This window comes from Medicago sativa, chromosome 7, assembly GCF_051527215.1.
Source record: "Medicago sativa cultivar Bolivia chromosome 7, Bolivia_mono, whole genome shotgun sequence".
NCBI lineage: Eukaryota > Viridiplantae > Streptophyta > Magnoliopsida > Fabales > Fabaceae > Medicago > Medicago sativa.
The window spans coordinates 50,550,209-50,577,765 of record NC_140755.1 but is presented as its reverse complement, the minus strand read 5'-3'; the positions used below and the strand labels follow the sequence as shown (position 1 = coordinate 50,577,765).

The 27,557-nt window shown below is 33.5% G+C and overlaps 1 long non-coding RNA gene across 2 annotated transcripts; it reads left to right on the top strand.

Moving 5' to 3' along the window:
- Nucleotides 1-1,761: 1,761 nt before the first annotated feature.
- On the top strand, nt 1,762-6,075 carry LOC146906508 (uncharacterized). Of its 2 annotated transcripts, XR_015019387.1 has the most exons (4): nt 1,762-2,069; nt 2,160-2,208; nt 4,489-4,601; nt 4,722-6,075. It is a non-coding gene; the product is annotated as an uncharacterized LOC146906508 (long non-coding RNA). The 2 variants fall into 2 exon arrangements; XR_015019386.1 differs by having other exon boundaries at nt 4,489-6,075.
- Nucleotides 6,076-27,557: the final 21,482 nt, after the last annotated feature.

Here is a 27,557-nt window from a genome sequence, read left to right as displayed (position 1 = left end):
AAAGTGCATTCCTCATGGATTCAAAAAATCTGACCATTTATTGTAATAAATGTTTATTAATTTTATGGGAAATGCTTTGTCAAGCGAATTTTCCCCTCATGAATGAACAACGAAATAGTTCATTGGCTGATTTCCCATGTATTGTGGCCATGGTCCACTGATAATAAATGGAGCTGTTAACTAAATTTGATGATCGTGAAAGCTCGGGATAATTTTTTTCAGGAGATATAACACTCCCCTAATTTTATTCTACATTTTGTGAATGAAATATATGATTGTGAACTAACATAGCCCGTGCATTCCTCCTATTTACATACCTTTTAAAGCTACATTACTACGTAGTAATTATAACAATCCATGTGGAGAAGAATTTACCTTATAAATTTGACACATTTTTAGTAGACTTGCTAAAATTCTGAGTAATCACATACATTGTTGAGTCATAACGTCATTAAATTAATTAATTGAGCAAGTCGTCAGAAGTTAACAAGTACAATGGATCTTGTGACCATTTTTCGAACACGAAAACGGATAATGAGCGACATGTGAAGCTATAGTTGAAGCCTTGAATGTCTAGAATCAATTTTGAGGATAAATTATAAGAATATTTGATGAAGTCTAATCCCAACACAAGTCTTTTAAACTTGATATCTTTCTCAATATTATGATTGATCTTTCAAACAATCAACCAAACCCTTTTTCATAGAATACAAAAAATTGTTAAACGGTTAGAAAATTACCAGTCCTTATGGATATGATAATCTTAAATACTTTGATACCGTTATATGGTGTTATAACATATTAAAGTGATTTGTACAGGTGGTGGAGTTAGAGAAAACGTGTGATATGTCATAATTGCAGGTCATGGTGATACCTAAAAAATTACACGTAAAGGAGACATTATAAATAAAGCTCTTTTGTACCTTATTTCATTTCATTGCAATCGTGTTAGAGTAAAAATCATAACTCCAAATTACCAAAAAATAAAATAAAAAATCATAACTCCAATATCCATGAAATTAATTTACTAAAAAAAAAATCATGAAATAAGGGAAAAAAGAAGGGGAAAAAATACAATTATTCGATGCATGCACTAAAACTAAATAAAAGCTCATGGAATATTCTAACATAAGATACATTGTTCTCTGATTTTGCTAGCATGAGAAATCATTCAGCTGATATGTACACAAAAACCTTTACGACACCTAATATTAAGAATTCCCACCCTTGGACAATCTTTATCTTTTATACAAGAATGATTTCTCAAATTAATAGAACCAGATACTGTTATGACAAAACATATGGAAATAAATAAAATTAAAACATAAACAAATTTAAAAGTTTCAGCCATATTTTTTCCTCTTTTCATCTAAAAATTAGGATATGTATTTGATCTATTTATAGTGTATAAAGTTCATTCTATCATAAAAATAATTAAATAATAAACTTGATAATCTTGATTAGAATTTTTACTAGAATGTTTATTAAAGTTAGAATTAATAGAATCATAATTTTTACTAAAGGTCTCTTAAGTATATCAATGAGTTGTGTTTGACCCTTTACCATAGTCAGAAAGGTGATCATATAATAAACATGATAATCATAAGAATTGAATATTATATAAGTCACATTTCATTACATTATCCTTCAAACAAATTCATTGCCTTTTCAACCTTTCATGATAGTAAAGAGCTATTTATTTTTAATTTTTTTGTGAATTTTTTTTATGGTAGTTGGGCTCCAGGGTTTACTAGGGTTAGGGAAGGTGATGACTCCTCATCATATGATTTATATTAGAATTTTATCGAGTCTTTTCTTGTTTTATCTAGGACATTTTATAGTATGTACAATGAGTTGCATCTGCTGACCCACGTGACGGTTCATGGAGGTCTTACTCGCTCAGAGGTAATTGAAACGTAGACTTAAATTAGCGTTGCTAAATTTCTAACGGCATGACTTCCCAATGTTCCTAAAGGTTCCAGCATATATGAATCTTAGAAATACATAACATACTCTCCCTCTCGGTAATTCTACAAATGGGCAGCCCTATCAGCGTCTACTTTACCAAGGTGAAAGAAGAATGGAGTTACTTGGCTGATTTAAGTTGTGAAGTCATATGTTTTCTTAATTACTAACTTGTTACAATTTGATTTCAACAGATGTGCATCAATATTAGGCATGTCATCTCGCTTAGTACTTACTATCAGGGTACGCTTGCTTTCAATTTGTTTGTCTAGTTACTAATTAATTACTTTCTGATTAGACAAATATTTTTTTTATACATCAATATTAGGTAATGTCACATCTCTAAGTGCCTAAGTCAGGGTTATGCTTCAGAGGAGACAAATCTTACGCACTATAGTAAAACTAAATAGCAAACAAAAAATAACTGAACAAAAGACTTAAAATTAAATAATTTTCCAACAAACAAAATAGAAGTTCATCATAGAACCCTAGCCTAAAAAGATTTAGTTACTCATAGAAACTAAAGACAAATTACAAAAGAAATAAAACATACTCTAGAGAAACCTGGAGTGAGGAGAGAAAATGCTCCCTTGTAGCTCCTAGTGCTTGTCTTCCTCTTGAACCACTTCATTCGAAATGAGAAATTGTGAATGAGGAATATTGTATTTATAGGGAGAGTTTCCATATGAACTTGGGCTAAAATACCGGAATTTTTGCACCAAAAAGTCGCAAAACAACACCTTGGCCCGCAAGGAACAAGCGCCTAGAACCATGCACTCCATTGTAGTGTTCTTGGGCGCATGGTACCCCACTATGTGCTCTGGGCGCATGTGAGTGTCGTCTTGTGCTAAAAACGCACGTTTCTTCGTCTTTTTGGGTATTTGCTTCTATATAAGATGTCTTGGAACTTGGGAACAAAATTCCACCCTCTGTAATGTCTTCTTAGGCCTCTTGAATCTACATTGTTCATCTTCCCAAGGACTACACAAATCTTCAGATGTCTTTGTTTGCCAATATGCATGATTTGTTCGTGAATCACAACAAAACACCCTAAAATTGCTATGTTTCGAGAAGAATAAAATTACAGACTCAAATATATAAAACATTACAAATGTCCCAAAATCATAAGCAATTTCTCTAATACTCCTCTATTCTGGTTGTAAAACCTACTAAAAATGACTGAAAATCATGCTAAGTTTGATAGGCATGTACTAGGTTTGATAGGCATCACCATGCAAATTGTATGATTTTATAGGCGTGTACTAGCTTTTATAGTCATCATCATGAAAATCTTATGCTATAGGAAATGTGTACTACCTTTGATTTGCTTCATCATCCAATTCTTATGCTTTGATAGACTTGTAGTAGTTTTGATAGGCATTATCATGCAAATCTTATGATTTGATAGGCATGTACTGACTTTGATATACATCATCATCTAAATCTAATGCTTTGATAGACATGTAGTAGATTTGATAGGCATTATCATGCAAATCTTATGCTTTAATAGATATGTATTAGCTTTGATAGGCATCATCATACAAATCTTATGCTTTGGTAGGCATCCATTATCTTCGATAGACATCATCATCTAAATCGTATCTTTGATAGGCATCATCATGCAAATCTTATGCTTTGATAAGGGTACTAGTTTTGATAGGCATCATCATGAAAATCTTATACTTGGATAGGCGTGTACTATCATGAAAATCTTATGTTTTGATTAACGTGAACTAGCTTTGATTTGCTTCATCATCCAAATCTTATGATTTGATAGGCGTGCAGTAGCTTTGAAAATATTACGCTTTGATAGGCATGTAATGACTTTGATATACATCACCATCCAAATTTTATGCTTTGTTTGGCGTGTAGTAGCTTTGATAGGCATTATCATGCATAAGTTATGCTTTGATAGACATGTACTAGTGTTGATAGATATCATCATTCAAATCTTATGCTTTTATCGATGTAAACTATTTTTGATATAAATCATCATCCAAAAGCATTCCAAGTGTCAAAAGTAATGCTTGCAACAAGCTAAGTGTTACCCATGCAATAACTCATTGTCATTACTCGTGAGGAATACATGCAACAAACAAAATTTTAAGAGAAATACATGCAATAAGCTAAGTGTTATTCATGCAATAAACCAAGTGTCATGACATAATCTAAATAAAATAATTGTTATATTTGTTTTACAACATTGTTTGAATTTTTTACTTTCATTGCACATTAACTCATAATTTATGAACTCTTGCTAAGCCTAAAGACTACATTGATCTAAATATATGTTATACTCAAAATTTATACACAAAAATTAATTATTGAAAATGTAACTATATTCTTAACAAAGTATTCTTCCACAAGCCATATTATACAAACTCCTATTATTTTCAAACTATGTCATTGGTTTAAGATTCTGCCAATACTTTAAATTAATGTTATTATTACTCATGTGATGTTATAACGAAGTCTCAACTGCATTATACTTAACATATTTTTAATTTATTGTGCGCAATCTAGTTTTGTGCTATGCCTGATAAAATTCTTTTAAGCGCAAGTACGGACACAGTTTGTCATCTTTGACTGTTGGAATTCTTGTGTGTGGATGTTTCCGGACCTGAGCTACATGAGAGGTGACATTGTGTTTTCTCCTTTCAAGATTATTATTTATTTGCATTCATCATTATCCATTACCATACGATAAAGTTGAGTGTCTTGATTCGTAATAACTGATTGTCTGCTTCTTGTAATAGACACATTGCGATAACATTTGTAATTGGCTGGAATAACATACTCTGTTTACTGTCTTGGAGAAAATTGTGATACCGTATGCATATTGTAAAACTTCAATCCCTCACCATATCTCTCTGTCATTTCCATTATCATTGCTAACTCAGACTTGTATCACCACCATCTCGTTTTTGAGTGTTTCCTACTCAATGATGTTTTTACAAGCCTCGTTACCGCCATCACTGCTTCAAAATGTTAATTCCATTATAGAAGTATAGCTTCTCAATTCTAAATATAGGGCTCCATTGTCAATTAAAGCTATAATTTATATGGTAGCGCCGTAGCGGTAATCAACTAAAGATCCTCCAGGAATAAAATCAATTTTAAAAAATAATGCCTAGTTATTTTTGCAACGATGCTAATCAACGTTGCATATTTGTGCAGAAATAATAATAACAATTATGCAATGTAACCAATTAAAGAACAAAACGTCAAAAAAAAAAAAAAACAATTAAAGAACAAAGGAATATAGTCAACTTCTGAAAACCATGTTTTGTCTTGGCGAAAATAGGGAAAATAGCACTTTTTACAAACCTTTCCTTCTTTGCAAGTTTCCTAGCCTAAACCTACCACCGCTTTAGCACCATCTCCACCATCACTTCCACCAAAAACACCACCGAAAATGTAATCTTTTATTGGGCATATCTAAAATCCCGACCTAAAAATAATCTTCCCCCGAACCCATTTGACCTCTTGTACAAAGAAATTCTTCACAAACGCCTTCAACAACGTTTATGACATGCCGTTATCGTAGCTACCTCAACCGATGATCAAATGTGATAGGATTGCTATCACGGTCCATGAGGATGAGTATCAAGCTTGTTTAATTGCAAGGAAAAATAATCTGCATGGTCGCATCTTGTGGCCTAACTGGAGCTCGAGGACAAATTTTACTCATGGATCCATTGCCCCCCCAAATAAGTATTTTCCCTCATCATTCAAGGTGAAAAACAACAAGACATTTCTTCACAAGTAACATCGGATGCAGTAGATTTTGTTGTCAGAAATGAACCAAAAAATTCCAACATGAACTATCAACCAAGGTATCCACACCTCAAATGTGATCGCTGCAACCCTGTTGGACATATCGTTGAAAAACATCTTAAATGTTGTGAATTCCGGACTCAAATTTCACACCAATACAAACTATGATGTGTGGAGCAAGTATCAATGGCAACCAACAACCAAAATTAACCACAAGCAACAACAACAATATAAACCTAGTCTATAAACCAAGTGCATAGCAAAACCACAATCCAACCAAGGAATAAACAAGATAAAGAGAGTAAAGAAAAAGATAACAACACCAAGAAATGTTCACCCATTTCGGTCCAACTTGACCTACTCTGGGGGAGAGATTGATCTCTCCAATCCACTATCAATGAGTTCTTACAAAGAGATACGAATGGGTCACAAGAAATTAGCTTTTGGTTCTCCAAGATTCACATCTTGAAGCTTTGAACCTCACCTAAAGACCCTCAACTTTTAGATACTAAAGGTTGAGGGTCTTTGGGTGAGGTTCAAAGCTTCAAGATGTGAATCTTGGAGAACCAAAAGAGGGGGCTCTTGGGAAAAGGGTTGGTGCCTTTTGGGGAAGATTCATGGGGTTGGGAAACACATGAGTGAAGAGTCTTTTGTAAGCAACATGGGTGAGTCTTGTGAAACCAAAAGAGAAGATCCTTAGTGAAATCAAAGGCTAAGGGTTGGTTCTCTTTTGGGGGTTAGATTCTAGTGTTGGGAAACAATTGTAAACACCTTGGGTGAGTGAAAATCATTGAGTGTCTTGTTCATTGGTGAGATTGGGAAAATGGGTAGAAATTAGGGTTGTTCTTGTGAGCTTGTTAAAGCTAATTTCTTGTAACCCATTTGTATCTCTTTGTAAGAACTCATTGATAGTGGATTGGAGAGATCAATCTCTCCCCCAGAGTAGGTCAAGTTGGACCGAAATGGGTGAACATTTCTTGGTGTTGTTATCTTTTTCTTTACTCTCTTTATCTTGTTTATTCCTTGGTTGGATTGTGGTTTTGCTATGCACTTGGTTTATAGACTAGGTTTATATTGTTGTTGTTGCTTGTGGTTAATTTTGGTTGTTGGTTGCCATTGATACTTGCTCCACACATCATAGTTTGTATTGGTGTGAAATTTGAGTCCGGAATTCACAACAATTGGCGCCCACCGTGGGGCAAGGGGAGAAGTTTGTCAAGTGTGCACCATGGGTACCAAAGGTTACATCTTGGAGATGGAAGCAAGCATGGTTCAATGGAAGTGTATGGAAGCATTGAAGGTTGAGGTTTTTTGAAGCCGGTCATCCTAACACAATCGAAGAAGGAAAAGTATGAAGAGAGGAGGTCATGATGGTGATGTCATGGCGGTGATGTGTGTGTTCCCAATTATCAAGTTCGGCTTGGAGAGGCGGTGTGAAGAATACTCGCGATCAACCTTTGAGGTGGAGTGGCAAGGTGGAAGCATAGTGTGAGTACGCATTTGGAAGTTGAGGTAGAGAAAGCTCAACTTGAGGTGGAGTTGATGACACCGGGAATGGTACGACTATGGAGGCCTTGGGTGTTATGCTCTAGTTGTGAGCATGTGAATTCTTCAAGAGGACGGAAGGCATTCCAGGGGTTGAAGAATGTTTGGCATGGCTTGTGGGATTACCGGAAAAGACCAAAGGTAATTGGAGGCAAGTGAATCTTCGGGAGGACGGGTTTGATCACTCCGGAGGCCGAAGAGGTTATGGTGTAGGCTTGTGGAACTACCTAAAAAATCCTAGTGTAGTTGGATGCAAGGAACTTCAAGAGAGCGGAAGGCATTTCGAGGTTTGAAGAGGTAAAGGTGAGAAAACTTGTGGAACTACAAAGTGTAGTTGGATGCAAGGAATAAGACTTGGAAGCTTGTGGAACTACCGAGGGTGGTTGGATGCAAGTGGAGGTCGGTGTGTGGATCAAGGTTCAAGCGGGGATTTGGACTTGATTGGTGTTGTGTCTTGAGGAATAGTTCAAGGCATGGTTAAGGAGAATGGTGGTCGATGGTTAAAGTGGCATCATCATCATTTTAGAGTCAAGGTGGAGAATGTTGTGTTATGACTCAAAAATTGAAGATTTGGAAAAGTGAAGAAACGTGACACGATTTGGCAACCGTGTCACGATTTCTGAGGGCCGAATGCATGTTTGTCTTGGAGGGAAAACGTGACACGATTTTGGGAAAACGTGACACGATTTTCGGCTTGCTGGGCACGTTTTCAGGATAAGGTTGGTCGTACCTTGGGTCGTACGTATCAATCGTGGCACGATTCGGACAAACGTGACACGATTTTGACAGATCTGAAACACGTTATAAGCATTCTTTGACCCATTTTGTTGGGTAAGCTTGGTGAATCTCATGGAAACCAAAGGAGGGAACTTTTAGGGTTTTAGATACTAAAGGTTGAGGGTCTTTGGGTGAGGTTCAAAGCTTCAAGATGTGAATCTTGGAGAACCAAATGTGAACTATCACATGAACTAAAAAATTCCAACATGAACTATCAACCAAGGTATCCACACCTCAAATGTGATCGCTGCAACCCTGTTGGACATATCGTTGAAAAACATCTTAAAGGTAATGACTATGGCTACAAGGGCCATATCATAAACATTTGTCACATGCACAAGCGAGTAAATGTTCAAGGGGATAAGAAATGTTTTTCAAATTCCCTTTCTAGAGTGCAACATGTGAATTCCAAATTTTGATCAGGCTGAGGGGTAACCTTGGCGCAATTGGTAAAGTTGTTGTCATGTGACTGGAAGGTCACGGGTTCAAGTCCTGGAAACAGCCTCTTGTGTTAAAAACAGGGTAAGGTTGCGTACAATACACCAACTGGTGAGACCCCTTCCCGGACTCTGCGTATGCGGGAACTTTAGTGCACCGGGTTGCCCTTTTTTTGAGACAACCTCCTCATACAACCTGACTTCAGATCAATTGCATGATCTAGCTACTTGAACTCATTGATTAGACAAAATTGGTTAGTGTTGCGAATCAAGTGTCGACAATGAACAACCTTTCAAGTATTGCTCCTAAATCTCCCACATATGGTAAGAGAATTAGATGGATATTTGATACAGGAGCCACTGATCAAATAAGGAAATCAAACCTTGCAAGGAATATTAATTAATACAATAAGGAAATCAAACCTTGCAGGGAAACTTGATTATATCCCACAAGAGGCACTACAAAATTTGGAATGGTGTACATGGAGAAATTAGAAAAAGTCATCTGATAATTGGATCAATCAATGGATGAGAGAAAAACACAAGAAAATGCATCTTTCAATGTGTCAAATGTTCAAATGAATCAACAGGACAATGTTGATACAAGTGTGCCTAATCATCATCAGAGAATTTGCAGCGAATGTGAGACCAAAGAAACTACTCAATGGAGGTTGGGTCCTTTGGGAAAAAATACTTTGTGCAATGCATGTGGATTACGATACAAGCTAAATGGATTGGTTCAAGGGGACCTAAGGCAAGTCCAGCTTTTGATATCAGAAATCATTCAAATTTACACAAGAAGGCGATGAGAAAGGAAGGTTAAACGATTGTTTAGATTTTTTGTTTTTATAGATGTAACATTGTTATTTTCACATGATGGTGATGATATATATATCGAGCTTATATGCATATTCTTTTGAATTAATAAATATATGCAAATATTTTCACTTTTTTTTATCAATATCAATTCTATCCTAATGAGGAGAACATTATTTTTAAATCCTGAAGCGACCAATGTGAGAATTTAAGTATCTGTTTCTCTGACTCTAATAGCAACTAAGGGTCTCTAAACTCTAATAGCAACCAAGAATATCAACATTGAAGAGCAAAATTTTTTGTAACCCTTATTTTGATATGTTATGTTATCCTGTTGAATTCCTAACCTCCTTTGTTATTATCTATAGAGAAAATTCATAACTAATATGTGAGAAACTTTGGGAACAAGTTATTCACATTAGATGTAGTATCAAAAATATCTCACATTTAGTACTAAAGTATATTAAATTGCATACCAAAATATTTCAGATTACATATCAAAATATATTAGATTGCCTTCCAAAATATTTTAGCAAAATATACTAGATTGCATTCCAAAATCTAAATAATTATTGCTTTCTTACATCTTTGAGGTTCTATGACATTTTGTTTGATGTTTTCAATCACTATTTCTGATTACTAGAATGATCAAATGTAGTGGCCCACTAGTTCATAATTTAAATAGGGAATTTATTTTGCCACCACTAGTGTCTCTACTATTCTTTAATTTGCATGGGTATTTATTTTCATAGAAATGGGCATCGTTTAATTCTACAATCTCAAATGAATACACATCCATAGGCTCACCCTCTTGGGGTCCGTAATCCAAACATAGGCCAGACAATCTCAAATTCAAAAATAAGATAAGTTGGATTGTCTTTTGTTAAAAAATTCATAAGTATAAATTTTCTTCTTAGACTTGAGTACTTTATTTAGCACAAATCAAACAATTAATAAAATTTCCCTCAAGAATGAGACGTAGTGTTGAAATTAAGTATGATTTAAACAACTATCTCAACAAAGGTTCTAATTTTTTCTTTTCAGTTTTACCATTCATTTTATGATAAATACAAAACTCATTGAAAATGTGGGGATTATATTATATGCTTTATCACCACAAAAAAGTCTGGCATGACAAATATTAAAATCAAACAAATGGTAAAAACAAAAGGATAATTTTAAAATGTCCAGCATGACAAATATTAAAATCAAACAAATGGTAAAAACAAAAGGAGAATTTTAATTTTGAACATACCTTCAGTGGTGTCGTATAACCCAAGAAGAATACAATGCGCACAAGTCTCTCTTTAAGTCTGAGTGAACACAGTCTCATTCAGTAGAAATCTGTAAACAAGATTCTTTTTTATTTATATAGCATGCATCGCGCCCTAGAGAATAATTTCCTTTTCCGACGTGAATAACAACTCCACATCTCTAATGCAACAACCATAGTGGTGTAAGAAGGTTCTAACAACACTTTCTTATTTTCAGCAGTAACACAAATCATAGCAGACACTGATTTTGACCCACCATTAACTTCAACCAACTAGCTTAATTTAACTAGTCATAGCAGTGAATTTTTCTTTAGTCAGGTTAGACTGCCCTAGTTTGATTTCTTGAAGGTGGATGTTGGTTTTCATTATAAGAACTTTTTGGGGTTCTCATTCTTGTGGCAGTTGCAGTTCTTATTCACAATGCCATTTTTATCTTTAAAAACAAATTTCAAATTGATTCAGAGCGGCATACGTGAATTCCTTAGTGTCCTTGTTTGAAACAACAAGCACTTCATTGTTTCAGTCGAAAAATGTATTTATATAACATGATTTATCCTTGTTGTATCTAGTAACAACTAAACCTGAATAAATGATTTATTTGGTAGAAATAACACACTGAAACGTCTTAAAAATTGTTGGAATGACAATTGTTCCATCTTAAAATTTTTGGATTTTGGATTTCCAAACTGTTTTATTTGGATTTCCAAAGTCTATTTCGAAAAATAATTTTCATATACCAAAATTGTTACTAGAATGAGTCACGATCAGGTCTCTTTTTTTAAGACGTTTCGTGTCAGTCTAAAACTGAACAAGGCAGACTATCAGCCACACCGTTTCCAGGCTCAAACAATCACAACTACAACTGTCTGATTAACTATTAAACTGTCGCTATAACCGTTCGAGAATTACACCCTCAAATATGGTAATTAAGACCAATCAAAGTTACACTGAAATCAATCCAATATGGTATTGTGCTACAATGGTATTGTGACCACTCAAATATGGTGTTACCATCATTATAACTTTTAACATCTCCAAATGTCAATATTGTATTTCAATCACTCAAATATGATGTTATCACAATTCTAACATGTAACTTCTTCTAGGGAAGAAAATATCAAAGGGATTTAAGATCATTCTTAATTCTGAAAGGACATTATTCTTGAAAAGGGACTATGATCTTAAAAATATTTTTCTTTTTATTGCGAAAGGGACATATATTATCGAAGGGCTATGCACTTACGACCATTCATAATTATGACCATTCATAATTTTGAAAGGACATTATATCAAAAAAGGACTATGGTCTTAAGAACACTCTTAATTTCAAAGGGAAAGAAAAAGGAGATAAAGAGAAGAAAAACTTATCAACACACAAGTCAAAAGGGGCAGAGAGAAGAAGAGTATTCGAAGTTTCTGAATACTCTTCGGTGTGTGGAATGCACTGTGTGGGCACTCTATTTGTATCTCTATTTATATAGCTAAAATTCACAACTAATACGTGAGAAACTTTGGAACATGTAATTCACATATTAGATCTAGTACAGAAATATATTATATTTTCCCTCAATTTTTTTTATTTAATACCAAAATATATTATAATTTTTTTTATTTAGTACCAAAATATATTATAAACGAGTACAAAAATATATTATATATAGTATCAAAGTATATTTTAGATTACGTTCTAAAATATAATTAGATTGCATACCAAAATATTTCATATTGCATTCTAAAATATATTAGATTGCGTTTCAAAATATTCGCAAAACTTGGGGACCAAGTAGAATTTAGCCCTTTAGGTAATATTTTCTTCAATTCTGTCTTTACTCCGTCTTCAAGAATTATTTTTTTTCTTTCCAATTACCTCTTCTGGGTCTTTATTTGTCTTTTGCTTCTTGAAATGGCTAATTTGAGAAAAGAACAAGGGATGAGTGGACATCAAGTTGGTGATCAGTGCCGGCGAGCCTCATCATCAAGTTAGTAACCGTTATTAGTCCCTTTCTTTTGTTTGGCTTTCTACATTGTTGAGTTCTTGCATGGATTACTCTTGAAGTTCTTTGTCAAACTCTTTTTCTTTTGCTCTTTTCCTTTTAATTTTCTCTTTTCTTTGTCAAGTTAGTGGTAGGATTGATAAATAATTAGTGGTAGAATTGTCATAATGCCGTTGTAATTTAAAATCTTGATAAGCTGTTGCAATTTAAAATCTTGTGGTTCTTTGTTATATTTTTTATTGGCTGGTGTTGAATAAGAAATTTTGGTTTTGTTTAATACTTTGTGTGTGTATCGCGATGTATTCATCAGTTTGAGGTAATTCTCAGATTTCTAGAACTAGCTTTTTTTGTTGGTGGCCGGGTTTGAGCCCTAGACCTTGCATATATTATGCATTGTTCGTACCAACTGAGCTAAGCTCACAAGGACTTCGAGAACTAGCTTTAGTTATTTGCCACTTGAACTCGAATATTACTTGATACAACAAGGAAATTAAACTTTGCAGAGAGACCTTATTATATCCCACGGGAAGCACCGGAAAATTTAGGATGCTACACTACTTTCTGGGGTGACATGGAGAAATTAGAAAAGGTCATCAAATTCGATGAATCAACAGGTGATGGAAACACAAAATCAAATGTTCACATAAATCAAGATCAGAACATTGATACAAGTTTGCCTAATGATGGAACCAAGACAATCAAAGGAGAGAGAAGTCGCAGCCATTGTGAGACCAAATACACTACTCAATGAAGGTTGGGTCCTTTGGGGAAAATTGTGCAATGCATGTGGATTACGATACAAGTTAAATAGATATTGGTTCAAGGGTAAACCTTTGCCATTAAAAAAAAGAAGGGTATAGAGCTACGGCAAGTCCATCTTTTAATATAATAAAACATTCAAATTTTCACAAGATTTGTTGAGAAAGGAAGTATATAAATCATTGATTAGAATTTTATTTTATAGATATAACATTGGTTTATTTCTTTCAAAAAAATGTTTATTAGTTTGATTATATTTAGATTAGTCTTATTATTAGATGCTATTACATATGGTGATATGGGTAGTATATGTGATGTCTCCAAGGTCAATAAAATCAATAGCAAACATCCTTTGCTTGATCTTGCATGTGGTAATTAACTAATTATGGAACGTAGAGCACAACATACAAAAATCAATTAAATTTTCTTAAGAAAAATATCCAATTTGCATGAAAAGCGAACCGCGACAACGTGATGATAAAGGAACGGCGACGACGGCGAAGACAAACGAACAATGATGATGAAGGACAACAAAGGAAAGCTACGCATGGCGACGTGATCGATGAAAGATGCACACACGAAGGTGATGGGATAAATATTAGAGTATAGTGAGAAGGTAACTTGGAGAGCAAGCATGTTAGTTAGGGAGTTAGTTACTCCAAATCATTATAAATAAGCTACACCTATGTACTATTTCACATCTTTTATTCAATTGCATCTTTGTGATGACTCCTAGAGAGAACTGCACAATTTACCTATCCATTACATTTGATCTTGAACCATGGAATCATTTGATTCATAACAATAAACAAAGACACGCGCAGTGGAAGTGAATTGGTTGCGCTTCAATTTTAAGAAGGGAGTTGGTTGCTTCGGAAAGGTATAAGTTCAACACAGAGAGAAGCCGAGAATGCATGGATCTGGTTCGTGAAAATTTCGCTATTGTTTTAGTCACGAGATTTAGCATTTTCCATTTTAATATTACCTATTCCTTTGTATCTTAAGTTGCCTACGTTCTAAAAAGTAGTCAACTTTGCTTCGTGAAAATTCGCGAAAAACATTCCCTATATATAGCACCACCCATCTACAATTGGAATTGGAACTATATACATTTCTTTATTCTATGTATGTTTTAAGGCAAATTCTATGGTACACCCAAAGATTTGAGTGTATTGGTACACCAAATCAATAAATTAATAGTTAAATGTGTTATTTTTTTTTTTTGAAGAGAAATATTGTTTTCTGTCACCTATAATTATAATAATTAAATCTTATTTACCAAAACCGTCAACGGAATAAAATTTAATTTTTCTAAATTTTTAGTACTCATAATAGAGAATTTTGATTATTTTTTACAATAAAATGTAAAAAAATTAGTATGATTTTTATAAACAATGAAATGATGTTTTTTCTTATGAAATGACATTTTCTAAAATATAAATATCAACAAATAGCTTTTTATTCCATAAAAATAATAGTTAATTTAAAGATTTTTGAAGTAGGAGTACCGGTACACCTTAATTTGCGGGTGTACCGTAGAAGTTCCCATGTTTTAATCATTATAAAAATGAAACAATAATAATATGTAAAATGTCGCGTATACATATAACTTTTATATGAAAAATTTACTAAAGAAAGTATAATCGTACTCAAAATCCATTACAAAAAGAATGTAAAATCATTGCCTGCTAAAATCTCCACCCAAACACATTGATTTTCGACCGAAAAGATGTTTTGCAAAAGTATGGACAATAGTTTAAAAACCTGTTTATGCTAAACCTGTTGTCCATGAGTAGACCAAAAAATTGTATCGGGAACTGACTGCAAAATATCTCAAAATTATCGAGAAGCGAACATAGGGAAAACTATGAGAAGTGAGTGTCATCTGATAGAATGAGACTCTGATTGTGTGACTGAAATGATTTATGGTTTGAGTTTGTTTTTATATAAAAGGGAGCAATAAAATGATTTTCTACATTCAGGACAAGTTTGGGTATACCCATATCCCCGTTACTCATCCCGTACCCATATTTTGAAATCGAGGAAAACTCAAACTGAGTCAAAGCGGGGAAAAACCCGTCAAATTGAGTTTGGTTCGGATGAGTACTCGCGGGTATGGGTTTTGTTGCCATACCTAGATTCAATACAAAAAAAAAATCAATTTAACTAATTATTATGTGATTGATTGTTGTCTCATGTATGATTTGTACAACAATATTGGTTAATGTCTAATTAATTAGAGAGTAATGTTTGTCTTGTGTTTTTTTTATAGTCATTCTTTGAAAGGATATAATGCTTAATAATGAATAACGATTAAAAATAATAATTTTATAATATGACATTAAGATAAACCAAAAAATGTATGAAAATCATTTATACAAAAGAAATAATCTTGAAGATGTGTAAATTTATGTAAAGTAGTTGTATTTCTCATAATAAATACTAACCCGTGTATAATTTATAAATGAGAAAGATTTTGTAACTCTCTAAAAGTTATCTTATTTGTGATCATTCAATTGGATATAATTGATTAAATTTAGATGTAAAAATATGTATAAGTGAGAAACTGTCCTATGCTTTTTATTTTTTGTCAAAAATAATTCTTGTGTTTTTTTCTTTTCTATTTACTTTTCTTTCCCGTGTTTTTTGAAGTATTGGTTTAAAATGTTTTTCCTATATTTTTTATATTATTCATAAGTGAAATGTATTTATTAATGTTTTTTATTAGAAACACATGATGAGATAAATTCACATGTACGTCATAAAGTTTATTTTTAGTAAATGTAAATTAAATATATGACAAATTTGTTACGAATTAAAAAAAATGACATTCAATAATTTATAGATTTTTTTATCATGACTAGCGGAAAGACGGGCACTATCGTGCCCGTCTGTCCGCTCTTTCTACTACACTAACGCATGTGATTATTTTATTATGTTTGTTTGTATAATTTTGATTAAATTTTTTAAATTTTTAAATATTAATGGAAATTATTGATATATTGATTTATAAACAAAATATTGTCAAGTTATATAACAATTATTTATGAACTCAACATATTTTAGTTTGTCTGCATATAAAATAAAGAAAAAATAATGATCTTTTATTGTTTATTCTAATAGTAATTAGTAACATCATAACATAAATGTATAAATGACATTTTATGTAAAAGAAACATTGTTATTGCGATAAAAGAATATCTTTAAAAACTACATTTTTCGTAAAGTCTCCATCTTCTCCTTCTATTTTCCCTTCATTAATGAGAACTTTTGTTGAATTTTGAGAAACTCCTCTTGATAAAGCTACATATAATTGACCATGACTGAAAACATGTCGTGGAAAATAGATTCCGACATTGAGAATGGTATGCCCTTTAACATTAATTTTTCCTCACATTTGTTACTAATATTTTTTTAGAGGATTTAAAGTCTAATCTTTAACATAATATTTTGCTCACGTTTGTTACTAAATTTTTTTTTCAGAGGACTTAAAGTTCAATCTTTAACATTATTTTTTGCTCACGTTTGTTACTGATATTTTTTTTAGAGTATTTAAAGTTCAATCTTTAACATTATTTTTTTCTCACGTTTGTTATTAATATTTTTTTTGAGGATTTAAAGTCCAATCTTTAACATTATTTTTTGTTCACGTTTGTTACTAATCTTTTTTTTTAGAGAATTTATATTCCAATCTTCAACCATATTTTTTGCTCACGTCTATTACTAATATTTTTTTAGAGGATTTAAAGTCCAATCTTTAACAATATTTTTTGCTCACGTTTGTTACTAATTTTTTTTAGAGGATTTAAATTCCAATATTTAACATTATTTTTTGCTCACGTTTGTTACTAATCTTTTTTTTTAGAGGATTTAAAGTCCAATCTTTTCAATTATTTTTTACTCACGTTTGTTACAATTGATCAAAGACTAAGGATGAGTAATTTATATCAATAAAATAATATGGAATACTATTTTTTGTGGAAGGGATATGATAATACTTGACAATCTTTGTCGGTTGTATTGAGGGGAACAACACAGATGTACAACATAAAAGCGGCTGATAAAAAAGTAACATGAGTTGTTGTTTTGTGCTAGTTTTTTTGTGAGTTTGATCTTTGGTTAACAGAGGTTAAAGAGGGTTAACAGTGACGATTAGTGACATTGATTATTAATCCACGTATTATTTTATAATTGACTATTTGTATTTAAAATTAAGGGTATTTTTGGAAAGAAAAGTCCAACCCAAAGGCGTGCTTATAGATTAAAAAAAAAAAACACACACTATCATAGTTTGTATAAGCAATTAAAAACCAACAAAGTCAAATAATTCTTAAAATTAATCGTAAATAATTTGAATCATAATCACTTATAAACCAGCAAAGTCAAATAATCCATAAAATTAATCAACTTTGATTAGTTGTAACATGAAAGAAAAAAAAACTTACAGGTTAATTCTGAATTCTGATGCAGAGGGCGGAGAGAGGTTGAGAAAAACTAAACAATGCGGGAACGAACTATGAACTGTGAGAACCCTACTTATTAATATTTTTAATATAGTGCTAACAAATCTTTTTCTAAAAGATTTTGAATCATAATATTTTGCTCACGTTTATTACTAATATTTTTATCAGAGGATTTAAAGTCCAATTTTTAACAATATTTTTTTCTCATGTTTATTACTAATCTTTTTTTTTTTGCTCACGTTTGTTACTAATCTTTTATTAGAGGATTTAAAGTCTAATATTTAACATTATTTTTTGTTCATGTTTGTTACTAATATTTTTTTAGAGGATTTAAAGTCCAATCTTTAACAATATTTTTTGCTCACGTTTGTTACTAATCTTTTTTAGAGGATTTATAGTCCATTTAATATAGTGCTAACAAATCTTTTTCTAAAAGATTTTGAATCATAATATTTTGCTCACGTTTGTTACTAATATTTTTATGAGAGGATTTAAAGTCCAATTTTTAACATTATTTTTTGCTTAGTTTGTTACTAATCTTTTTTTTTTGGCTCAAGTTTGTTACTAATCTTTTATTAGAGGATTTAAAGTCTAATCTTTAACATTATTTTTTGCTCATGTTTGTTACTAATCTTTTTTTTAGAGGTTTTAAAGTCCAATCTTTAACAATATTTTTTGCTCACATTTGTTACAATTTTTTTTTTAGAGGATTTATAGTCCAATCCTCATCGGCCATAATTTTTGTTTAAAACAAAATTAAAAAAACTCATAGACTCGTGAGAAATAAAGCAGGAAAAAATATAAACTTTGGATTATTTTTTTTCATAAGTGATTATTGTTCAACTTTGATTTTCTCAAATTCTGATTCATTCATTCTTCTAACAAAAAAAAAAAAGTAAAAACAAAGCTTAAATTGTAATGTTGGCGGAAAGTAAATTGCTCGAAGGATAAAACAGAAAGATATTAAATTCATGAAGTGGACCTTAAAGATATTCCATTCAATGGTGCTTCAGAAGTATTAATCAAGTTCGTGAGCCTTGGAACTTTCTAATTTTTTAGAGGTGATGAGATGTGATCAGAGGGTACTATGATGAATTCTAGATCGATTTGAATTCATGACAAGAGACATAAAGAATGCAAATATAATTTTTAAACTTTTTCTGAGTTTGATCTGTTGTTAACGGTGGTAAAAGAAAGTTAACAGTGACGATTAGTGACATTGATTATTAATCCACGTGTTATCTTATAATTGGCTATTTGTATTTAAAATTAAGGGTATAATTTGGAAACAAAATTCCAACCCAAAAGTGTGCTGAAAGGGGTAGTTTTCTTTATATATAGTATAGATAAAAACCACCTCTTTAAAAAAATTAGGATCCATTTTGTTACAAATTAAAATAAAAGTGATTTTGAGACCTATTAATTAAAAGAATTTATAAAAATAAATCATGATTTATTTTGTTTGGTTATTGTAACTAAAATCACATGTTTTTGTTACAAAATTAACTATAAAAAAATTGATTTTTTTTTTGTTACAAAATTATATCAACTTTAATAATTAGAGAAATATTAACTTTAATAATTGGAGAAAGATAATAGATTGTAAATTGTTTTTAACTCTTTTGATATTTAGAATTTGAATTATAGAAAAAATTATTTTGATTGGGATTAAGATTAAATTTGTTTGTTCTTTAAAAAAAGATTAAGTTAGAGTGTTATCAAGTGAGTTTGTTTTAATTTGTTTTTAAGAGAGAAAATATAGGGGGTGGTTGAAGCAAAAGACACAGAAGGATATAATTTTAATGATGACTCAAAAAATTAAGAAGGGGTAAGATTGTATTTTTGGTATACATTAAGTTTCATAATTTGAGAATAGATATTAGGAAATAAAAGATTAAGTTTGTTTGTTATATAAAAAAGATTAAGTTAGTTTGTTTTATCGAGTGAGTTTGTGTAATATCCCGCCTGACAGTTTCGGTATATTACCCGTTGACCGTGTCAGATGAATTTAATTCATGGAAAGTAAGTTATTGGAAATATTGTATGACATGTCAGCTATTTACGGGAAAAGTATCTGTGTCGGATTTAACCCGTTTAAAGGCAAGGGCATAATGGTAATTTCACGTGGAAAGGATATTTAATTGGTTTTAACCCAAAAATATCTCATTTCCTATTCTCTTTCTCTCTCTTCAAATGTTGGCAAACTTTTTCTCCTCCTTCTCTCTACTCCATCGATCTCTCCTTCTTCTCTCCTTACCTCACCAATTCATCAAGTCTTCTTCATCAAGAATCATGTTCAAGTTTGGTCACTCTATCATCCTATAAGAGATTGGTACCTTGGGGTAAGCTTCTTTCCACTTCTTCTCCTCTTTATAAGAAATTCAAGGTTAGGGTTTTGTTGTTTGGGAAAGAGGAAGCTAGAGCTTGCTTATGTTATGGTTTTCCCTTGTTCAGGGAAGTAATATGAAGTTGTAGTGAGATGATTTCACTATTTTTCCTTCTCAAGGGAAGTTTAAGAAAACTTAGGGTTTGGTTTGATCAAAAAGCTAAGACTTTTGTTTTGTTGATTTCGGGTTTATAAGGATCCTATTTCATGGAGTTGGAGAGTGAAGCATGAAAACAACCTTGAAGTTGATTTTGTATTGAAGTCAAGAGTTATGTTTTGGCTCATGGTATGATGAAAGAGGTTTCAAGTTAGGTTTTCTTCAAGATCAAGAAATCATGGTGCTAAGGTTGCAAGAAAGAGCAATAAAATGGATTAGTCTAAGTCAAGGAAGTAGGTGTTCAAAGCTAAGGTTTTGGGTATGTTTGAGCTTGGAGCTTGGAGTTGCTTCAAGATTATGATTAGGTGAGTTCCATAGATAGACTTCCCACCCTTTGGGATTATGATTATGCCATGTATGTCTATTATGAATAATATGAAATTCTAGGGTTCAAGTATTAGTCTAGTTGCCCCTTTTTATGCCATGAATGCTATACATGATAATTCTTGCCATATACATGTTTTACAAGTTTTATATTATCAATTATGTTCCAATATGCTTAGAGGCACTTGGTTTGAGGTTTTAGGGTCAAAAATACCAATTTTAAGTGTTCTGGACTGTCCTAACTCGCCACGGCGAGCAATTACTCGCCATGGCGAGCTAGAACTGCGAATGGGGGGTTTTGCTCGCCCCCAACTCGCAGCTGCGAGCTGCTGCTCGCCTCCCCAGCAAATCTACTCGCCTAGGCGAGTAAGACAGGGAGAAATCCCATTGTTTTGCTCGCTTCAGGCAGGCGTGGGGATTCGCGACGCGGTTTTCTCTGATAGCATGATTTTTATGATATGAGGCAAGTATTAAGCATGTTAGTAAGGCATGGCATACGAGAGAAACGTGTTGTGAATCAGGTAGTAAATTATCCATTAAGCAAGGGAAAAACTAGAGCCTCGACATAGTTGTTGAGAACTAGCTAGTTAGCAAGATCCCTAGAATGTTAAGACGCGAAATATGCTATCTTCGCACATGATTAAGATTAAGATAGTAAGCATGTTAAGTCGTGGTTTGATTAGTTAATCACTCCACCATGATTAAGAACTTTCAAGCATGAACAAGTATGTATTTACCGATAATCGGATCGACTTAAGGGTCCGAGGTAATAAGCAAGCAAGTATGAATATGTTTATGTATACGTACGACAAGACTATGACTTAATAAGTAGGTGGCATGTCTCTTGCTATCCACATCAGGAGGATACAAGAGGTTCTCGATCTAAGGGGGAACGATTCAAGCCGTAAGGGACCCGCATGTCACTGAAATTAACAAGACGTAGGTGTTCGTGTCTCTTGTTATCCACGCCAGGGGGATACGGGAGGTTCTCGACCTAAGGGGAACGGTTTAAGCCGCAAGGGACCCGCACGACACCGAGGGAGTCCGATGTACGTACATCGGTCATGTATGGGATTGATCTCGGGGTTACTCCACCCGGGACTATCCGTAAAATGAACCAAGATAATAATTGTTTGTTCAACGCTAACCCAATGAATGAACTTAGATACGTTTATGTATGATATGATTATGATTATGTTATGTTCATGAGTATGCAAGAGTGAATCCATGCAAGTTTATGTTTAAGAATAAGAGCATTAGATGCTACATGACAAGTACAAGGCGTGGAATAGAGCAAGTAAAGAGCATGATACCGACGACGATCTTAGGTTTCCCCTAATCGTCCGGTTTAGAGCCGTGTCATGATTATGTTATGTTTAGGCATCGATACATAGAGTGTATTCTTGGCAACGCGGTTCTAGGTTCCCCTCAACCGCCATGACACGTATAGGAAGTGACACCTATAACAGGTTAAGATAAGACTAGGACGGCTCTAGTATGCACGACCGTCTAGTATGCAAGTCCACACACACGTATAATCAACCGTCAGGTTGTGATGTAGACACGTGGTGACCGTAGGTTTCCCCTTGAGGTTGCCTATAGCCTAGGATTTAGGGGAACTCACTGAGACATTATGTCTCATCCCAATCCTTATTTATTTTAGATAAGATAATATGTGATGTATTGTTATTGTACGAACGTGTTTTGTTGTATATAAATTCATTCGAAGTTTTTATGTTGTATATTTTAATGTATCCAGTACTAATATTAACGCACGTGCCAGACTTTCTAGATACGTCTGGTATGGGTGTTACAATTGGTATCAGAGCAGGTTGATTCAGACCGTGCCTTGGGTCATTAAATTACAACTAAGGTAGTGGGACCATTGGGTTCCGGGTAAATGTTCTAGTTGTTGTTGTTAGTAGAGCCTGATCAACTCAAATTAGCATTCAACGATTAGAATGGATGCCTGAGAGCTGAATAGGACCCAAGAGGAACGAAGTATGGGATGAAGTAGTTGATCGTGCCAAAAGGTGGCCGGTGAACTAATCAAGTGGAAGTGTGAATCCTCCGGGAATGTAAGGCATGTTAAGAAGGGATGTTCCGACAATGTCGGGTAAGATGATAGTAATAATCCATGTACCTGAAAGAGAAGAAGTTGGATATATGTATTTAACCATGACCGGAAGTTTCGGTAAGAGTTGTTGTTGGAACGGATTTATGATATTTTGGAATGTCAGTACAAGGCTACAAGGTAGTAAGAGGTTGACATATGTTGACGGAGTCAGCAGGCTCTCAGGAATAGCAATATGTAAATGAAGTTAAGGACATGAAGGTTTGTCAAGTTGCGTAAGTGGCAACGTAAAGAAGTAAGCTATTCGTAGTGGAGGAAATTAAGGATTCAAGAGAAAGTTTTATGTTATCAGGATTAAGGCATTGATTTTCGACGTGCCAAGAATTGTATCGAAAAGGTTGATGTTGCCATGCAAATGTTATAGAATGTTTTACGATGCTAGGAATGAATGATGTGCATTGGTTACTTGAGGAAAAAAAAAATAATATAGTTGGAGAAACTCATCCATAGCGAACTTGGAAGGAAATTTTCTGTTTTTATGAAATTTAACCGTTCGTTCCAAATGTTTGCAATGACTATTGGGGAGATGCCTTCACAATAGTATTTTATGTGATGAAAAATCTTTTGTGACATCAAGTGATGAATGCATATCATATCCTAAGAATTTCAAGGGAAAAGGCATGGGCAACAATCAACGAAATCGATACAGTTTAAGGTAACTTTGGAAGTTAATGTTTTAAGAGTCAAGAACGAGCCAAGATCAAGTGTATAAAAGTTCCGGCATTTAAAAGGAAAGTCGCAGAAGTTTATGCATGAGGTATGAAGTAAGAAGTTAAAGCGGTGCAAAGTTATGAGAAATCACAAGGTTCACGGATTATGTGGAATTATGACGTATCGCTCAAACCTATGTTTTGCTTAATTAACTTGCTGAGGCTCATTATGAAATTGAACTATCAGGTTTGAAGGATTTTAAAAAGAATTACGCGTATGGGTGATTGAAGTTGACATTTTGGAAATTCACAAGAGATTTCTAGGAACCGGTTTGCTACGACATTCGTAGAGAGGGCTAGACTTATTAGAGTCTAGGATTGGTGGCACGTATGTGTTATCAACTCGTTCTATGATTTTAGAGTAACGACCGGGGCCTAAACTCAGTGTTTGTATACAGTAGAAAATCATGAACGTCAATGACCTGTGCGCTATCTTGCGAAGTTTCTTTTAAAAGAAAAATCAACTAGCAAGCATTGTTATGATTAAGCAAAAATATAGTATGCGAGGATACGATGTTACAAGGATTAGATGTTCAAGAAGGATATGTTCAAGTGTTATATGAGTTTGTCAAAGGAATTCGAGTTGCTTGAAAACAGGTTCAATTATGATATGTATGGTAACTGCAACCAGCAAGAACGTAAGGTTTACCCCCAAGTCAAGAATTATGAGCATAAGATAAGTTATCACAAGTTTTGAATTTACAAGGCAAGTGTAAGGTGGTATGTTGGTTGCAACATGGAAGTTCTCAAGAAGTAAGTAATCAAGTGATAAGCATGAATTGAAGTCTCAATTGCTTTAATGGATTATAGTATTTGTTTAAGCTAACCGGAGAAAATCAGAGTAGCGCCATGAAAGTTAATCGGTAATCATGAAATATGGAAAACTTGTAAGATTCAGAAGGTTTAACTTGCGACTCAAGTAAAGAATCAAGTTTAGCGTTCCGAAGAAGAGGAACAATGTTAATGTCAAGAGGTTCAAGGATTTCCTACGGATACGTAAGCAAGTTATCATGAGAGAGAAGCAACTTTTAAGTGATGTGCAATGAGATTCATACTCTTGTATGAAGTACTTGTCGAGTGAAAACGATACTTGTTAAGACATTTCAAGTCATGATTTTATAACTTTTAAAGCTAAGATTGGTATTTAGGAACTTGGGAACGATACTTATTTTTAACTCATGAAATTTTACATTTTCAAAACTGATAAGATACGTCGTAAGTAAACATACTTAAGACGTACAAACTTCAGGACCAACTTGTCATGGACAAGCTTTGGCCGAGTTGTAAAATCTTTTCTCAAAAATATTGAAACTCGTCTAGTGGTTCTGTAGTACCATTACACAATTATTTTTGGAAATGATAAAATCTTTTTAGTCATGTGTATATTCGTTCCAAGAACCCGAATACCAAAGTTTAAGAAAAAGTTTCCTTAAGAAAGATTTTAGAACATGTATCGTTATCATTTAACAAGAGACGTCACTTGGAAGTATGCACATGCTATTGGAACGACAATGTTCGTATGAAGTCAATATCATGTAGGATACACGGAAGTGTATTAAGAGTATACGATGTATGTGCAAGTGGATATGTTAGAAAGTTTCAATAGCATGTGAACCGCAATGTTGGATGTTAGATTGTCAGATAAAGTGACAATTTGATTTCACTTCTTGTGTAAAGCTATATGAGATTGCAATGAAATTGGAAGATTTCTCAAGGCTCTGGAAAAAGATAAGAGATTCGTGGAATCGTCTATACGAGTAAAGAATGTAAGAGGCATAAGTCGCAAAATGCGGTAAGAAAGATTATGTATGCATGAAAAGATGTTTTAAAGTTACAAGTAAGCACTGCAGGGCAAACCTGGTTTCGGTAGGATTCCAGTTAAAAGGCAAATCATGAGTGTTCATGTTTATGATAAGATATCTTTATGAATGGTTCATGCTAATCGGATAAGATACGAGTCCGAGATAATAATACGTCTATGTGTAGCAAGGTAAGTTCTGAATCATGATGTACTAAGATAACCCTATGTAAGAGTGGTATTAATAACAAGAAAGTTATATGCTTATGTATGTGAATCGAGAAACAGGACGAAAAACAAACAATGATGAACTTCTTGGATATGTATGAATAAGAAATGTATGGCCCAGACCATAGATGGTAAGTTTTTGTCATGATGATTGGTAGTCAGTCTCTAAATTTCGAGGACGAAATTTCTTTAAGGGGGGTAGAATGTAATATCCCGCCTGACAGTATCGGTATATTACCCGTTGACCGTGTCAGATGAATTTAATTCATGGAAAGTAAGTTATTGGAAATATTGTATGACATGTCAGCTATTTACGGGAAAAGTATCTGTGTCGGATTTAACCCGTTTAAAGGCAAGGGCATAATGGTAATTTCACGTGGAAAGGATATTTAATTGGTTTTAACCCAAAAATATCTCATTTCCTATTCTCTTTCTCTCTCTTCAAATGTTGGCAAACTTTTTCTCCTCCTTCTCTCTACTCCATCGATCTCTCCTTCTTCTCTCCTTACCTCACCAATTCATCAAGTCTTCTTCATCAAGAATCATGTTCAAGTTTGGTCCCTCTATCATCCTACAAGAGATTGGTACCTTGGGGTAAGCTTCTTTCCACTTCTTCTACTCTTTATAAGAAATTCAAGGTTAGGGTTTTGTTGTTTGGGAAAGAGGAAGCTAGAGCTTGCTTATGTTATGGTTTTCCCTTGTTCAAGGAAGTAATATGAAGTTGTAGTGAGATGATTTCACTATTTTTCCTCCTCAAGGGAAGTTTAAGAAAACTTAGGGTTTGGTTTGATCAAGAAGCTAAGGCTTTTGTTTTGTTGATTTAGGGCTTATAAGGATCCTATTTCATGGAGTTGGAGAGTGAAGCATGAAAACAACCTTGAAGTTGATTTTGTATTGAAGTCAAGAGTTATGTTTTGGCTCATGGTATGATGAAAGAGGTTTCAAGTTAGGTTTTCTTCAAGATCAAGAAATCATGGTGCTAAGGTTGCAAGAAAGAGCAATAAAATGGATTGGTCTAAGTCAAGGAAGTAAGTGTTCAAAGCTAAGGTTTTGGGTATGTTTGAGCTTGGAGCTTGGAGTTGCTTCAAGATTATGATTAGGTGAGTTCCATAGATAGACTTCCCACCCTTTGGGATTATGATTATGCCATGTATGTCTATTATGAATAATATGAAATTCTAGGGTTCAAGTATTAGTCTAGTTGCCCCTTTTTATGCCATGAATGCTATACATGATAATTCTTGCCATATACATGTTTTACAAGTTTTATATGATCAATTATAATCCAATATGCTTAGAGGCACTTGGTTTGAGGTTTTTGGGTCAAAAATACCAATTTTAAGTGTTCTGGACTGTCCTAACTCGCCACGGCGAGCAATTACTCGCCATGGTGAGCTAGAACTGCGAATGGGGGGGTTTTGCTCGCCCCCAACTCGCAGCTGTGAGCTGCTGCTCGCCTCCCCAACAAATCTACTCGCCTGGGCGAGTAAGACAGGGAGAAATCCCATTGTTTTGCTCGCTTCAGGCAGGCGTGGGGATTCGCGACGCGGTTTTCTCTGTGGTGTCTTTTAACGAATGTAAACCCCTCAAACCAAGGTCCTAAATGATGATCAATGAAAGCATGATTTTTATGATATGAGGCAAGTATTAAGCATGTTAGTAAGGCATGGCATTATGTCTCATCCCAATCCTTATTTATTTTAGATAAGATAATATGTGATGTATTGTTATTGTACGAACGTGTTTTGTTGTATATAAATTCATTCGAAGTTTTTATGTTGTATATTTTAATGTATCTAGTACTAATATTAACGCACGTGCCAGACTTTCTAGATACGTCTGGTATGGGTGTTACAGTTTGTTTTAATTTGTTTTTAAGAGAGAAAAAATAGAGGGAGGTTGAAACAAAAGACACAAAAGGATATAATTTTGATGACGTGTCAAAAAATTAAGAAGAGGTAAGATTGTATTTTTGGTAGACATTAAGTTTCATAATTAGAGAATAGATTAGAG